This window comes from Ictidomys tridecemlineatus, unplaced genomic scaffold, assembly GCF_052094955.1.
Source record: "Ictidomys tridecemlineatus isolate mIctTri1 unplaced genomic scaffold, mIctTri1.hap1 Scaffold_155, whole genome shotgun sequence".
Lineage (NCBI taxonomy): Eukaryota > Metazoa > Chordata > Mammalia > Rodentia > Sciuridae > Ictidomys > Ictidomys tridecemlineatus.
Genome location: NW_027521361.1, coordinates 297,670 through 314,528, shown reverse-complemented (window position 1 = coordinate 314,528; position 16,859 = coordinate 297,670).

The window sequence follows — 16,859 nt, the reverse complement described above, 5'->3', positions numbered from 1 at the left end:
AGGCAGTGAATGACATGCTCAAAGAGAAACATGGTCAGCTTTACATCTGAGACACAGCCAAATGAAGGTGGGCCGTCCACAAATATCCTAGACCCAGAGGTTGTGTGGCTGGCAGACCTGCCTGACAAGAGCTGCTAAAGAAATTCCCTCCAGCTGAAAGCAAGTGACCCCACACAGCAATTCAAGTCCACAAAAAAAAGAAAGAATCTGACAAAGGCAATTATGTAATTAGAAAAGACACTCTAAAAGTGTATTTTCCTTTCTTCTCTTAATTTATTTAAAAAAGCAATTGCATAGAACAATATATAATTGTATTGTTGAACCTACAACATACGAAAATGTAATTAGCAGGGTGAGGTTGTGCACGCCCATCATCACAACAATTTGGGAGACTGAGGTGGGATGGCAAATTCCAGGCCAGGCCTGGCAGCATAGTGGAGACCCTTTCTCAAAAAAAAAATAGAAAGGTCTGAGATGTTGCTCAGTGGTAGAGCACCCCTGGGTTCAATCCCCAGGATGCCAAAAAGAAAAAAAAGAAGGAAAAAAATTATTCGACAGCACAAAGGGAGCATGCAGTAGCGAAGCTGTTGTAGGAGTAAGAAACCCCATCAGATCGAATCTCACATCCACAGGAGCAGATGAGGAGAACCTCCAATGGTGAATAAGGAGTTCAATATAATGACTCTAAAAATATTTTTTTCTTATTTATTCTATCATCCTCATTGACAAACAAAGTTGTGTGACAGTTATGGAAATTGTTAACTTTGTAACATTGACAGATATAATATGTGATGTTTACTGTCTTGGCTGGGGGACTTTGGTCATTGAGCAACTTCAATAACCCTGCCCTCTGGCCTTGTACTCTCAGAACCCACTGGCACCCTGACAGGTGTTGGCTGAGTAGGACCCTGGAGTGGTCTCTCTGGGAATAGAATTATTTGTTTATAATTCTAACAGGAAGTATCATCCAGCGTGGTGAACTTCCTGGAAGGAATTAGGCAAACAGGGAATGAAGTGAAGTGGGAAGGATGGCCTGAGTTCGGGGTGTACAGGGTGCTTGGATGCTGGATGGACTCATGCGGTGGAAGGCCCAGGGCTGGTCCTCGCTGCCTTTCAGAGGAGTCCCACAGCTTGATGTGGGCAGGGAGGGGACTCTCTCTGCTGCAGCCCACCTTGCCCACATCAGGGTCGCTATGAGACAGTGACAAGAGCTCAGTGCCTTCACCAAGAGCAGAACCAACAAGGGCACAGCAAGCAAACCCTCTGTGCCTGCCCACCAGCCCTGGTATGTGCCCTGGTACATTTAGGGAGGCCCACAGGGAGCAGCTCTGGTGCAGCAGATGCCATAGCAGCAGCACCAGCAGCAACAGCAGCAGCAGCAGCAGCAGCACAGAGGCCCTACATGTGTGGCAGTGGCTTCCTTGAGGTGTCACCTCCATCTTCGGAAAACTGCCCCAGAGCCTCTGGTGTCTGTTCCTGAGAGTGATTTTGTAACCTCCCCCATGGCTTGCCCTCTAGAATACCTGCTGATAAAACAGAAGGAGCTTGAGGTGCAGTCGCAGAGTAGAGCCCGCTGCTTCCTCCTATTTATATGTGTGCATTCACAAACAGTGCTTCTAATCATTTTCAATCATCATGCTCCCCCAGACCTGATTTTCAAGGAACTTAGTTATTTTAGGCTGAGATACCTATGACAGTGTATTTGGCAGAATAACTCTGTCCAGTCAGTCATTGTGCTTTACACTACAGAAACCCCTGAATGCTGGAACCAAATTCCAGTTGCTACACAGCTTGGTTGCTTGCTGTATAAGTGCCTGTACCCCATGGTACATGGAAGAAGGCAGTGCTGATTTTGTCATTCTTTTCAGTGACATTTCTGTTATTGGGGATATGTAATTTTACTTTCAAACCACAACTAACTAGAAGTTGGAAAGAAGTAGTTAGGTTTTGGATCTCAAATAATTACTAGATCCAATACAGATTGAAAATTGAGTTTTCACAAAAATAACACTATTCCATTTTTCTTCTGGAGGGTTCTGTTGTGCTCAAATTTTCCTTGTTATAGATCTAAACTACCATTGACGTTGCCCAAAATTTGTTTTATAACTATCAACTATAATGTTCGTAACCTTCAGTTTTATTTCCAACCTCAACAGTAGTAAATAGCTTTATTTTAGGAAGTTGGTTTTTCTCAATTATCATTTGAATGTACACTAATATATTTGTAATCATGGTGGAATTCTTCAGATCACTATCGAGCTGCAAGTTCATGATTCACATTCATTATTCAAAAAATATATGTGTGGATCTCTGTCATGGGCTTAATGTGTAATCAAAATGGAGAGCATTCTATCTGTGAATGTCAAAAGCCCAGTATGCATTGTTATCTGCCATAGATATTCTGTGAAATTTGCACAAGTCCAGCTTAATGGGACTTCCACTCTTTCTTCATTTATAGAATTTTAATTAGAGAAAACATCTGCCCTCCCAAGAATGAAGGAAGGAAGTAGGCTGGGATGAAGGGATAAAATAGGAAATAGCAAATAACTAAACGCTGTTTTCAATAAGTTGCTTAAAATGAGATGGACTAGCTCTGAGTTCTGCTTTAGGGTTGTTGTCACAAGATCACATGAAGGAATAGCTGTTAGGTTTCTTGGGGATTTTTTTAAATTAAATGATCTTGAACTGATCTAATTTGGGCCCCTCAATGGTCAGATTTTCTTTTTATTCTTGCAAAATGGAGTAATGTCCCTGATATGTCTTTTTCTGCTCACACATAGAGCCTGTACTTTTTGTTAAACTTAGAAATAACTATTTTCTCTCATCCATAGAAGAAAGGATGTAATGGTTTAGAAAGCAGAAAAGGAATGTTGAAAAAGTATCTCAGTCAGTAATAATGAAATCCCAAGTAATTTGTTCTTTTCCTTTTCTGAATTATGGGTTCTGTTTTCTACCAATGGATTCAGCAACTGCACTATCCATCATGGGTAAACAGAGCTCTTCCAGGTTTCAATTCTGTATTCTGTCAAGCTTCCCCTAGAAAGTAGGATTACATTTTACAGATATCATGAGGCTTCTGCTTAGGCTGGACAACATCTAACACACTCTGCTTTCACAGGTATTATCTGAAAAACAACATGGAGACAGAAGTGCTTTGTTCAGATGAAGATGCTCAGGAATTGTTCCTAGAGGGTCAAGTTTTCTTTCTTCAGCTCAGTACTGTGGAAGTTGCCACCCAGCTCTCCATGTGGAGTTTTGAACTCTTCTGCAACATTGAGCCTACTGAATATATAGAGGACTTATTTAAACTTAAGTCACAATCCAGCTGTCACAACCTGAAGAAATTTGTAGAAGTCATTAACCAGGAGACATTTTGGGTGGCATCTGAAATTCTTTGAGAGACAAACCAGCTGAAGAGGATGAAGCTCATTAAGAATTTTATCAAGATAGCATTGCACTTTAGGAAATGCAAGAATTTTAACTCAATGTTTGCAATCATCAAGTAAGAGCACATATCAGTCTTCAGATTCCGTTTATGTAACAGTTTAGAAATCATCTCCCTCTAGGGATATCATATGATTTTATAAGACATGGTAGTTTATAAATGACTGAGGTTTTTAATACCATTCTGGTAATCTTGCTAGATTGTCATTGACTCTCAGTGAACAGTTATTTTATCTGATTCTTAATCCTTACCTTCAAGAACCTCCCATATGTTGATTTGGAGATTGAACATTTGAAATCGATCACATTTTATTTTTTTTATCTTGGACTGTGTGAAAACTATTTGAGCTGCTGGGAACATCAATTAACCTCCTTTTAAAATTATAATAACACAAGGAATTATCAAGATTATTTGATATGATGTATGTGAAATTCCATTGGAGAGCATGGAGCTGCATGACAATAAATGTTAATTTTCCTCCCCTTTAAGTGCTTAGATCAAACCTAGTAGAAATTTCAAATGAAAAAAATAGTTATTTTAATATTAAATGTGACTGTAAAGTTAATCATTTTTATCTGATGGGAGTTTGATCATGGTGTCATGACTATTGTGTATTTTGTTTTAACTTCTTACTGGAGAACATTTTCCTACTCTGTTTTATTAAATGTGCTTGCTGTGAGCCAAACACTGTTCTAATTGGAGGAAAAGCAACAAAACTTGTATTCTAGAGGTTTTGCTGATGGTCTGCTACTCAGCTTTCATTGTTGTAACAATGTTGCTAAGAAGCTTTTTATACAGAGGAAAGGTTTATATTGCCTCACAGTTTCGGAGGTTTCAGGTGGTGGTCATTTGCCTCTGTTGCCTTTTAGCCTGTGTTGGGAAAACAGGTGCATGTGGTGGAATAAAGCTACTTACCTCATGCCTTAGACAGTAAAAGGAGATAAATAATTCAGGGTCCCAGCATCAACTTTTAGATATATTTCAGTGACCTAAGACATCTCTCTAATCCCTCCTCTTAAAGACACCCTCTATCAACTTCCAATAGCACTATGGAGGAGGGGCTGAGCTCATACTCACAGCCCTTTGAGGACTTGTGGGACCTACACTCTAGCAGATAATAAACAGATCAGGAGAGTATAAAGGGAAGAAGAATCCAACCCACAGTCTTGGCCCTGACTCTGCTTCTATCTGGCATTCTCATCACCCAGGATTACCCAAGTTTGCTCTGCATGACTCTATACATTGCCAGCCATGAAAAGCATCCATGCAGATGTATTTTTCAGTAAATAAGCAGTGCAGTGTTTTACTTCATCCATTTCAGAAGAGAACATTTGCATGCATCTCTCTTTTCTTTCTTCCTCTCTCAGTGGCCTAAACCTTGCACCACTGGCAAGACTGGGATCAACCTGGGAAAAACTTCCCAATAAATATGAAAAGCTATTTCAGGATCTCCAAGACCTATTTGACCCTTCCAGGAACATGGCAAAATAATGTGATGACCTCAAAAGTCAAATCCTGCAACCTCCCATAATTTCTCTATTCCCAGTTATCAAGAAGGATCTCACATTTCTTCCTGAAGGTAAATGCAAGGTAGGGGAGTTCCACCTTCACTTGTAGCAGTATATAATAGATGCCATGTGATTTCCATTTTCTTCTTTGCCAATTACAGGAAGCAATTCAAACCTAAATAGGCTGGTCAGCTTTGAGAAGCTAAGGATGATTGCAAAAGAGATCTGGCAAGTTGGCTGAATGGCTTCAGTTAACGTTGACCCAGGTCTCATGTTCAGGACTCAGTGAGAGATTCACCTCCAGTGGCACATATGGGACTAGAGAGCTTAAGCTTAGAGTTTTCATACTAATGAAGAAATTTTACATATTTATATCTGCAGAATTGCAGACATTATATTAGGATGTACCAAGAATCACCATCAAAAATTCATTTGGAGTAGATGTCTAACTTGGCATCATGTGTAATTTTGAGTATTCATAAAAAGTTTGTTTTTCAACTATTTTTAAGTGAACATGAATCATAGATATTTATTCCTTATTTTTAGAACACTTTCTTGTAAATATGTAAATATCCCAAACAGTATTGTCTCCTTATTCACATGATAGATTTAGTTGTCACCTTAGTAAAAAATGACTAGGAGACAAAATAAGTCAATCTTTTTCTAGAACAAAAATATATATGTTTGTCTTTTCAACCAGAAAAAAATGTGTCTAGTAAGGTGGTGTGTGCGGGACGATTATGCAGTTTAATATTTGTGGACTTGTAAAAGGGCTTATGCCGAAGTTTAGACCTTTATTTCTGAACATGTGATCTCCTTGTCTATTTCTGAACCTGTGCTTCAATCTCCATGGCTCACATATAAAGGAAGAAGAAATGGGAGAAGGGTTTGGGATAAGTGGTGGAGGACTTGCATAGCCACACATAATTCTTGCTCAGTTCATTGCATTATTTTCCTACCTGGTATATTTTTTGACAATTTGCATTGTTTGAAATCTCTTTCCCTAACAGAATTTTAGATGTCAAACTGACTTCAAATTTAATCTGTTGGGGCCTGTGCTTTTGAAGTCATGATCCATGAGATCTGTGAAATGTTTGATGATTATTTGGGGAACTATGGCCAGACATATTTCCAGGCTCTCAGAAAAAAAACTAATATAATCTGTGCCTTGAAATTAGGAGAGCCCAAAGGAGGGGAAGGGAAGAAGAATATTAGAAAATATTTAAATTGTGCAATTTAAATACTACTGCAGAGATATTTTAGTACATATGAATAAAGTAACAGGTGCCCACAGAGTTAAAATCATATGTTTACAGGTTAATGAAATACAGTTTCCATTATATATAAAACAATATTTTAAAAAATGATTTTTAACAATTCATGTGCTAAACAGTTTATGTGTGTAGATTATCACATTTGCATGATTGTTATATTAACTGATTTATTATATTATTATAAAAACTCATCTCATTCAACCCAAGGAATATGAAAAAAATTGAAAATAGTGGAGCTAATTTTATTTGAATCTTTAAAACACCATTTTTAGGAGATGTAAAGATAATACAAGGCTTAATGATTATAGCCTTGAATTCTTGCATGAGCTTTATTATATAATTGTTCACTGTCTTCTATATAAACATTTGAATGCTCTGTAGAGGAAAATATTAGAATTTCCTAATTGAATCAGAATGAGTGCCAAACACATTTTTCTGTATGTATTGTGTGTAATTCTTTTTAAACAACAAAAAAGACGATTTATTATCTGCAGTATTCTTTGATCCATTTAACAGCTTGCTTAGGGAATGAGGCATGTGACCTTTCAAATGTAGAATACGTATATAGTTTCTGGAAGTTTCAAATAGATAAAATCACCCCATGCTCAAGTGAGTTGCATAAGGACCTTTCCATCCTTCAGGTCTCTCAGCCAGGGTAGAACAAATGCAACAGTGCTGGAGGTGGCTCAGAAGGTGGTCCTAAAATGTGGGCATGCTGAAGTTCCTTAATCAACACCAAAATGCTTTATGAAGATAGGCAGATAGTTCTAAAAGTGAAGCAGTACCTGTCCAATCTGGAGCTGGAGATGGATGAGGAGAGTCTTCACGTGATGTCTCTGCAGTGTGAGCCAGCAACCAACACACATGAGTTTTTCTGGAAATGGTTGCAGACTCTGACTGCCATGTGTGTTTGTTTCCTGTGCAGTGACGTGCATGGTGACAGGATAAGGCCCAGTATAGACAAGTAGGTTTCTAGTTCTCAAGTGCACTAACATTTCCCCTGTCCTTGATGAAGCCTTTGTGTCCAGCTGAGTTAGTGTATGGAGGACAAGACGATGGACATACTCATGTTGTTTTTTTCATTCCACTGTAGCCAGTACTCATTTACAGGACACATGGGCAGATGCAGTTCAAATTTGCATTGCTTGTTTTCTTACCAAAATACTCACAAAGCAATGTGCAACCTGAGGGGTTGGGGCCTCACAGGTCAGGGGGCACAGGACTGGATGTTGTACTGTCATGTATATCCACAGCCTATATGGTTCCCAGACACATATTCAGCTGTTATTTAAAACAATAATTCTACCACCGAGTGGGCCACAACTTAGCCTGAGGTGTAGGTCTCAGCATTTTAAAAGGTTGGCCTAATGATGAGCCAGGCTTGATAGATCACATGTGTAGTTAGTCCTGGCTACACAGGAGGACTAGGGGAGAAGATCATAAGCCCAGGAGTTCTAAGCCAGTCTGGATAACAAAGAGAGATGCATTCCTTAAAAATAAAAATAAGGACCTCAGGGCTGGGGATGTGGCTCAAGTGGTAGCATGCTCACCTGGTGCGGGGTGCTGGGTTTGATCCTCAACACCACATAAATAAAATAAAGATATTGTTTCCACCTAAAACTAAAAAAAAAGATATTTTTAAAAAAGAAAGACCTCAGAATATAGCTCAGTGGTAGAGCACTTGACTAGCATGTAGAATTCCTTGGGCTAGTCTCAATCAATTCACACTAAACAAAGGCATTTTTCATTTAGAACAATTTTGTGCCTTGTATGTAAACGTGTGAAAAATAATGTTGTACAGAATTTAAATGTTAAATAGATTAATTTAGAAGATTCACAGTTAGGACCTTTATGTCATGGTGAAGAGCTTGTTCTATTCAGGGAGAGCGCTCTGATTTCAAATCCTGCTTACAACACTGACTAACAATGTGACCTTGGAAAAGTTACTTTTCTTTCCTTATCCCAAGCTTCTGAGTGTGTCACATGAGGGAAGAACATGACATTTAATTGTTTAGATATTAAGATTCTACATGCACAACATTTAATTGTCCCAATAAACTGGTTTGCCTTTTTTCTACCATGGAATTTTTTGCATAGTGTAATACATAAGCAATTGTTCATTATTTGCTTACATATATGATTCTCTATAGAAGAAGTTGATAGTCAATAGGTTATAGTTTGTAGAATTTATTAAATTAAAAGTTAGGTCAGATGTGTCCAATAGTTTTGGATGTCATTTTACAAAATTATTCCTGGTGATTTTCCTGTTGCAGTTTTTACCCCATTCAGGGGACACAAACCATACACCTTTCTATTTTTTTACTTGGTGTTTTCCTATGTCATCTTCCTCAAGATTACTAATTTCCTTAATTGAATACCTTTATCCTGCCAGTGCTCTCGCATTTTCTGTAACTAGGGCCCCCTCTCTCAATTTCTGGCCTTTATGAGTAACAGCTGGGAGAGATGGGTATTTTAGTATTCTGACATCAGAAAAGACTCTTGTAGTTCTACAATTATCTTCTACATAGCTACTAATATTTTAAATTTTTTGTAATAATTTCAAACACAAACAATTTCCAGTGCCTAAGAATCCTGGTAACAAAAATCCTGTGGTATCCAAGACCTCACAAGTGGCTCTTAGGACATAGTCACAGCAGAAGGGACATCCCCAACCACATAAGGTCAACCACAGACTGCAGGTTCCCACTGTGGTCCCCGATACTTTAAGGAACAAGGTGTCTGACAAGGATCTCTCACCTTTTGGTAAGTGATGAAACTCATTTCCCCCCCTTTCTTTTCTTTAAAGTGAGTTTTATTATTGTTTCTGAAAATTTGGGGTTTTTTTTATACTTACACCCTGTAGTTGGGTTCATTCCAACTTTGTTTTATTTTTTGGTATTATGTTTTGCTGTGATTTTCAGATTAGTTAAAAAAAAAATGTTTATCTGGACTAACTTGTCTATCATGCTTGAATTTCTTTGTGACTATTATCTCCAAACTAAACAAATACTCAGCAAGGTACACTTTATTTTTACCAGTAATCAGACAGTTTCTAAACATAATATATTATTAAAAAACATTTTTTGGTCTTGGCAAAATAAGGAAATAAATGTACAAGTTACACATTTAGTAACTTAATTTTTCTAGTAATGAGTTTATGTTCATATATGATTTTTCAACTAGTTTTGCCTTATAATCAATGAATTGTAGAAATATAGTCGCAATATTTTCAGCTATGTGATCTTTGTGGAAGTGATTATGTTTCTTTTTTATTCTACTATGGTACTGGGTATGGAACTCTGGGCCTTGTGCATGGTAGGCATGAAGGTGACTTCTTTTTATTAAATCACTGATTCTGAAACTTGGGAGCAGTGAGAATACATCTAATGCCTGAATGTTAAACAGCAAAAAACATTTTTAATTTTTCCTTTGAAAATAACTCATCTAAGGCTGGGGTTGTGGCTCATGGGTAGAGCACTCACCTAGCATGTTTGGGTGCTAGGTTCAATCCTGAGCACCACATAAATAAAATAAAGATATTGTGTTCACCTAAAACTAAAAAAATGTTAAAAAATAACTTATCTACTAACTTAGGCCCTTTATAGGAATGTAAAACAAGTAAGTTTTATGAAATGGATGGGCTCTATTTTTCTACATATAGGTAGAAGGAAACAATGCTAATAAAACTAAAGAAATTTTAAAAGGGGGATGGATAGCAAAGAGTTTGTTTAGATAAATTTATTTGGCAGTAATGGAGTTCCTGCATTCTGTGAGTTGGACATTATTAATGTGTTGGAGCACTCACGGACTCTATCCTTGCCCTGTTCCTCTTGACCAGCAAGTGTCTTGTTGAGTTTTATGGGAATGTGAGAAAAGAACACCTTTACTTGACATCAGTCCTCTTTTAAATATTTTGTGTCATTCTTCCTATCTGAAAAAATCAAACTACACGTGTCTTGATTGCTGTTGCTCTCAACAGATATGTATTCCTAACTTCCCTGCAGGCTGACTTCTGTCTCCTGTGCTGACATTTTTATTTGGAAGATGATCAGTCTTCCTTTTAGCTAAAAACAGCTTTTTAGCCATATTTTATATAATGCATGTGTGCCTACATATGAAGCTCTCTCCCATTTTCTATACAGAATATCTCAATATATTTTAGCTCATTTTGGATTTATGAAATTACATGTGCTTTAAATATTACTTGACATCTTATTATGTTTAGTATAATATATTTAAAGCAATGTTATATAAAATAGTAACTTAAAGGTAATAAGAGAGATTTCCCCCATTCTAATTAATAAAATAATTTTATTTTAAAGTAAAATTTGACTTCTTTATTTCTGAAAAATAATGTTGAGCCACTTTAAATCCTCATGCTACTGGATCCTGCAGTGGCCTACCCCTCTGCTGAGGTCTCCTGTCATTGTCTCTCTGACACAGTGTTTTTACATGGTGTCTCCTGCTCCTCTTTAATGTGCTTGTTTAAGTATCAGGGCACAGAATTCCTTCAGCTCTTTCCTTCACTGTTTGAGAAAGTTCCTCTTAACCCTTGCCCCTTTGCTTTTCTCCATCATTCCCACTTCTCCACAGCTAACATTTCCAGCCACACCACAATGTGTTTCCATCCTAAAGCTGAAACAACTGGAGTTGAAATTGGCTGTGACATTGTCATCCTAAATTCAGATGTTTTATAATTGTATGTTTATTCTTCATTGTTGAATAAAAGTGACAACTTTTAGGTTTGAAATACAAAGTAAAATATCAAAAACAATCTGTAGTAGCCTCGTAGATACCAGTCAAAACTAAAATCTCAGGACTGGGGTTGTGGTTCAAAGGTAGAACACTCACCTGGTGTGCGTGAGGCAATGGGTTCAATCCTCAGCACCACATGAAAATGAAATAAAGATATTGTGTACACATACAACTAAAAATACATGTTTATGAAAAAAATCCAGGTATTTGTGCCTTTGGTGATCTGTTTGTGCCATGAGTAGTAACACAAAGAACATTTAGATTGTAGGTAAGATGAATCAGACTGTAAAAGTAAATCTTAACACAAAAATGTATTTAGTCATTACTATTTATTTTTGTCTTCAAAATGCATACCTAAGTTATTTTTTTATTTTATAAGCATTGGCTCTCCGGAAACTTTAAAGAAAATTCTTTCCCTAACTGAGGAAGGAACTTTGGAATGTCACAAGAATCCAGCTGATGATAAAATACAAAAGCATCTTCTCAGCTGTCTCCTCTTCCAAATTCCCCACAGAGTTCTCCAAGGAAAGGTAGAACAAAATGAGTTGTTCTTTTCCTTTATCAAAATCTATACTTTTCAGTTTTAGAAAATTCTTGAATTACTATATTGTATCATATTATAGAATTTTAATATTATAATAATTTTTAATTATCTCTTTTATGATGTTCAATGGAGTTTTTGCCCTCTGTGAATAGACTTGGAATTTTTTTATTTCTTTTTAATATTATTCTTATACTTCATAGAATTAAATTAATAAATATAAAATCATTCTAAAATTTAAGGTTTATATTGGCCCTGTGTATAAAAGATACTGTTTATGTGAAAATTCCTTATAACTTATTTTGATCAAAAAACATTAATACAGAAAAAAAGCTCTTTGGAAACAACAAAATACTGATGTTCCTGATTTATATTTCCACTGTGTTAATATGGGTCTTGTGTTTTAGGCAATGTAAATATTCTCCTTATATGGATACTTTCTTATGTTAAAATAGATGATAATTCTCTTCCCCATAACTCTCCATGTTCCTTCCTCCTCCTGCCCTTTAATTAAAAGTGTGGGTGTCAATCATTAGTAAAAGAGCTAAGAATTAGTTTTCTTTCGAGGAAGATCTAAAAGGTTAATCAATTATTAGATTTCACTCACTCAACAAATGGCTGCTCTTTTTGTATACATTTCAGGCATCTGTGCATTTTGTGTGGTTGTCTGTTCTAGGCCCTTGTTAAATGGTGGATATGTCTCAATTCATTTCTCATCTGGTTGTTAGGTGGTAGTGGAAGTCAGCTAAGATGTTCTGGCTCTGGGTATTAACCAGTACCTCAACTTCTCTTGAGAGTGAAAACAGTAATTAGAAAACCAAGGCACCACTAACCCATGGGATGATTCCTCTCTTTCTCACCCCAGTTTTGCTTCATCTCAATAGATGAAGGAAATGGGAGAATTCCTCCAATGTCAGGTGCTCCATCTGAGTGATGATTTTTCTAAGCAGTGTTTTCTTTCTTATTGTTTTTTGTTTTGCTTTTGGTTTGGGTTTGGGTTTGGGCTTTTTTAGCAAAATTTCAGGGAGGGATTTAAATCTTTCTTATTAGAATTTGTAGTTTTTGTTTATAAAAGATATTTCATATAAGAATATGTTAAATCTTTAAACCCAGGTGTAAACTCTAAATGAGTAAGTACCTGACTATTATATAGTTGGAAACATACTTCAGTTAGGAGCCCTTACAATACATATATATTCTAAATATTTATACATAAAATAATATATTTAGGATATATATCTACTGTGGTGTCCTTAATACATTATAGAAAAGAAAAAAGTAAATCCTGAGAAGGTTTGCTTTTCTTTTCTATTAAACATATCAAGACAAGCCTCTTCCTTGATATTTTCAGAAATATCTTAGTAACAAAGGAAATTTAAGGATATGGTGAACCTGGAGAATTATGTGGAAGAATATTAACTATTTTTAATATAAGAATGAATCCATAGAAGGAAAAGATTCTGATTGCCTAAAATGTAGTCTCTTTAAAAATACAACAAAAAGATAATCAAGACTCATATTAATATAATGAAAAAAATAAATCTGGAGTATCAGCATGTTTTATATTTTCAAAGCGCTCTTCTGCATTAATGTTATATGATCTGTTTAGGACAGGAAATGGAGATGTGTTGAGGCATTTTACAATGATGGTCTTGGGGAAAGTATACATTGTATCCTAAACAATTAACTTTTTATGTGATTCAGCTAACACATTCTTCACTTATTTATGTATTTCTTTATTTAGTTGTGATTGGAAACAATACATTTCTTTTATTTATTTATTTTTATTTGTGCTGAGCCTCGAACCCAGGGACTAACATGTGCTAGGTGAGCACTCTACCACTGAGCCACAACCCCATCCTGCTAATACATTCTTAATGTTGAAAAATAAGTAGCAAAATTCCAAAGAGACACTCTTCAGGTGTTATTTCTTATTGTTTTTTGAAGACAATCTTCAGTTGAATTTTTCTCTGCTGCACTTATCACTCTAAAAATTAAAAACAAGATTAATGACTTTGAAGTTTGGAAAAAATCTCACTTTCAGGTCTACTCAATTGTTTTAATTTTTTCCCAATATTGGAATTCAAACCGAGGCCATGGTTATATGCTAGGCAAGCACTACTGTAAATTGTCTCCAGCCCAATTTCTACTTTTGTTAGGGAGGGTGATGTGGATTGAACTCAGGGGATTTCAACCACTGAGTCACATCCACAGTACTATGTGCTATTTTATTTAGAGATTCACTGAGTGGTTTAGCACATCACTTTTGCTGGGGCTGGCTTTGAACTCATGATCCTCATGCTTCAGCTTTCAGAGCTGCTGGGATTTCAGGTGTGTGTAATTGCCCCCAGACCCAGTGTCCCTTTATGGGTTATAATAGTAGTGTAACTCAAAGCCAAGGGAGCTAAAAATACTCAAGTTATGCTGTGGTTTCTGCATCATTTCATAGCTTTATGACAGTATAAATACACTCAGGGCAGTATACATACACACACACACACACACACATACACACAAATACAGATGTATGTGTCCCTTTTTAACATTTAATTACATGATTTCGCTCCATCAGATTAAACACTTACTTTAATGTTGTATTCACTTTGTTAATGAAACCCTACTTCAATGATGATAATCCATGGCTACTTTCTTTGTTGCTTGTATTTGGTGGACTTCATTCTGATGTTGTGAACCTAGAATGTCTAACTTATGTCGTTTTATTTCTCATGCAGGTCATCCTTTGGCTCCCAGTGGTACTGTATATAATTTTTCAGATTCTGGTCACAGTAAAATTTCTTCATGATCCAGTCTTCTCAGCAATTCTTTGTTTGACTCTGTGCCAGGCTTGCTCTAGAGGCAACCTGTCAGCATTGTGGAAACAAAATTCGGTGTGGCAGGACAGAATGGTGGACCATGACTAAACCCCATCTACCCCTGAGGGTAGATGGCTTTCCTTAGCATTCTTTCACATACCTTCTTCCAAGTCCCTGTTAAGAAGGAGTTCCATGTGGACTATTAAGTATGGGTGACAGTATGCTATAGACTTCTTCTTTGATGTAAGCTGCTTTCCTTAAGTATATTTGTATTTACATTTGATAAACAATAGTTTAGATATTCGAGTTTTATGACATCTGCTGTCTTTCCTGCAAATAACAAGACTGATTTAAATGAAAAAGAGTTCCTTTTTTCCCTGCAAATTGTTTTGCTTCAAGTTGTGATAACAATTTAAGGTTTTCAAAGTGTGCACTTTTTATGTGAAAGATAAATGAATGATAAAGCTGATTTTGGAATTGTTTTCAAAACTTCAAATTAGTGACATATGACTACACTACTTCCCTAGAGTCTTGAAACTTTTACAAACACCCCTTCCCAAACATGCCTGAATGTGCACATATTCACACATAAACATTCACAGAATTTTTATCACTCTCAGTAAACACCTTTAATTTCTATTTGGGTAAATCTGAAAGAATTAAATTAAAATATTGATTACAACTCTATTCACACTTGTACTGGAATAGAAATCTCCATTTGGGGTAATCTGAGAGGACTATGGAAGAGTGGAGAGTTGGGAATTCGAAGCAAAGTCTTCTCAGAAAACTTATGAATCTCCATTTTCCTCCTAACTGGACCCTTCCAATGCACATTTAAACATTTCCCAGAAGCTCCCATTAAGACACACCACCATGGATCCCATGTCTCCTCCTCGAGTCTTTCCTATCTCATCTTCCTTCCAGAGCTACATATGCTGGCCCTCTCTTTTTATTCTCTCTCCCTCCCTTTTCAGGTATCTCTGAACTGGCTTCCACCCATCATTCCATCTGTAGTATTAATGTCTCAAGGCCTCTACTCCACTAGGTCCTTTGATTATTTTGGAATTCTTCCTTAATTCATTGAGCTGCATGTACAATGTTGAGTATTTCCTCCTTCTGAAAACATTGTCTTCCACCACTGGTTTTTCTCCTGCTACTCTGGCCCCTCCTACTCAGCCATATCTTCTGGCACAATCTCTAACACTTAGGGCTTTGTTTCTGGAATTTTTGTCTTGACTTTGCTCCTTTTCACTATATACTCTTTTCCTAGGAAATCACACCCAAGCCTTGTTATCATCATCATAGAAAACTTAAAAATCATATCTCCACACCAGATACTATAAAGTATCAGTCAAGATATCCAGCTGCCTATTTAGCACCTATCTTAGCTTTTACCCCTTGTCCTTGTCCAACAGTCCCCACCTCAGTGAATGGTACCACAATCCTTCCAGTGGTCCATGCCAAGAAGCTTTGAAATGATTCATGTCATCTCTTACCTGCCACTCTATATTCACTTATAAACCAATCCTGTCCATTTTGCCTACAAAAATTGCAAATAACCTTTATCTTTAACTCACCTTTGCTCTCCAAACATGTGATACATTCCCAGATCCACAGTAATCTTTTCAAGGCAAAGATGACCAAGCTTGCTTAAACATTTCTGGCTTACAAGACATGCAAATCTATCCTGTGCCTGCTTCTTCTGTGTTCCATTACTTCCCCCTTCAGCTAGAAAGATCCTGATCTTTACATCCTTGGACTTTCTGTTCCCCTTCCCATAGGGCCTTTAGGTAATTCCTGACCCATAGCATATAAGCTTCTTGGGGCAGGGGTCTTATGCTTTTTACTGGTCATTATAATGCCTAGCACAGTGTCTGCTACTAAGTGACGTAAAAATCTTTCCAATATATGAATATCTATGTTTGCTTTTCTGGCTGAACACTTACTTGAAAATATATGTTACGCAGTTGGAAATGCAAGACATAAAAGTTAGACATAGAAATGAGAACCATCCTCATATGACTCATAATCTGAGGAATGGGAAAATAAACATGAACCACTGAGGAAATTATGTAACACAAAAAGGATAAATTTTAAAAAATGACTCTAAGAAAGATTCTCTTTGAAAAGGTAGCTAGCTAGAAAGGCAAGAAAAGTAACTGTTATGTACTTAAAAGGCAAACTGATAGTTGAGAATGAAATTTCTCATAAAGGAAAGTTTGACACTGGGTCACACACTATAATGAGACACAGAATATGAGCAATGCAGTATTGAACTTGGGAAGGAGGTTATCATTTATTAAGGGGACTGTGGACTAAGTAAAGAATATCAATGAAAAGTACCCCATGGAAGTTCTGGTTAAAGGATATTATTAAAAGAATAATTAACTGATGTGTATGTCACACAAACATGCACATATTCTGTTTTAAGTTTTATGCCATCCTAGTTCTTTATTATGCAGTTAAACTTCATTATTGCTCTCATTTTTTTTCAGCAGAATGCTAATAAACACAGCTTCCTTT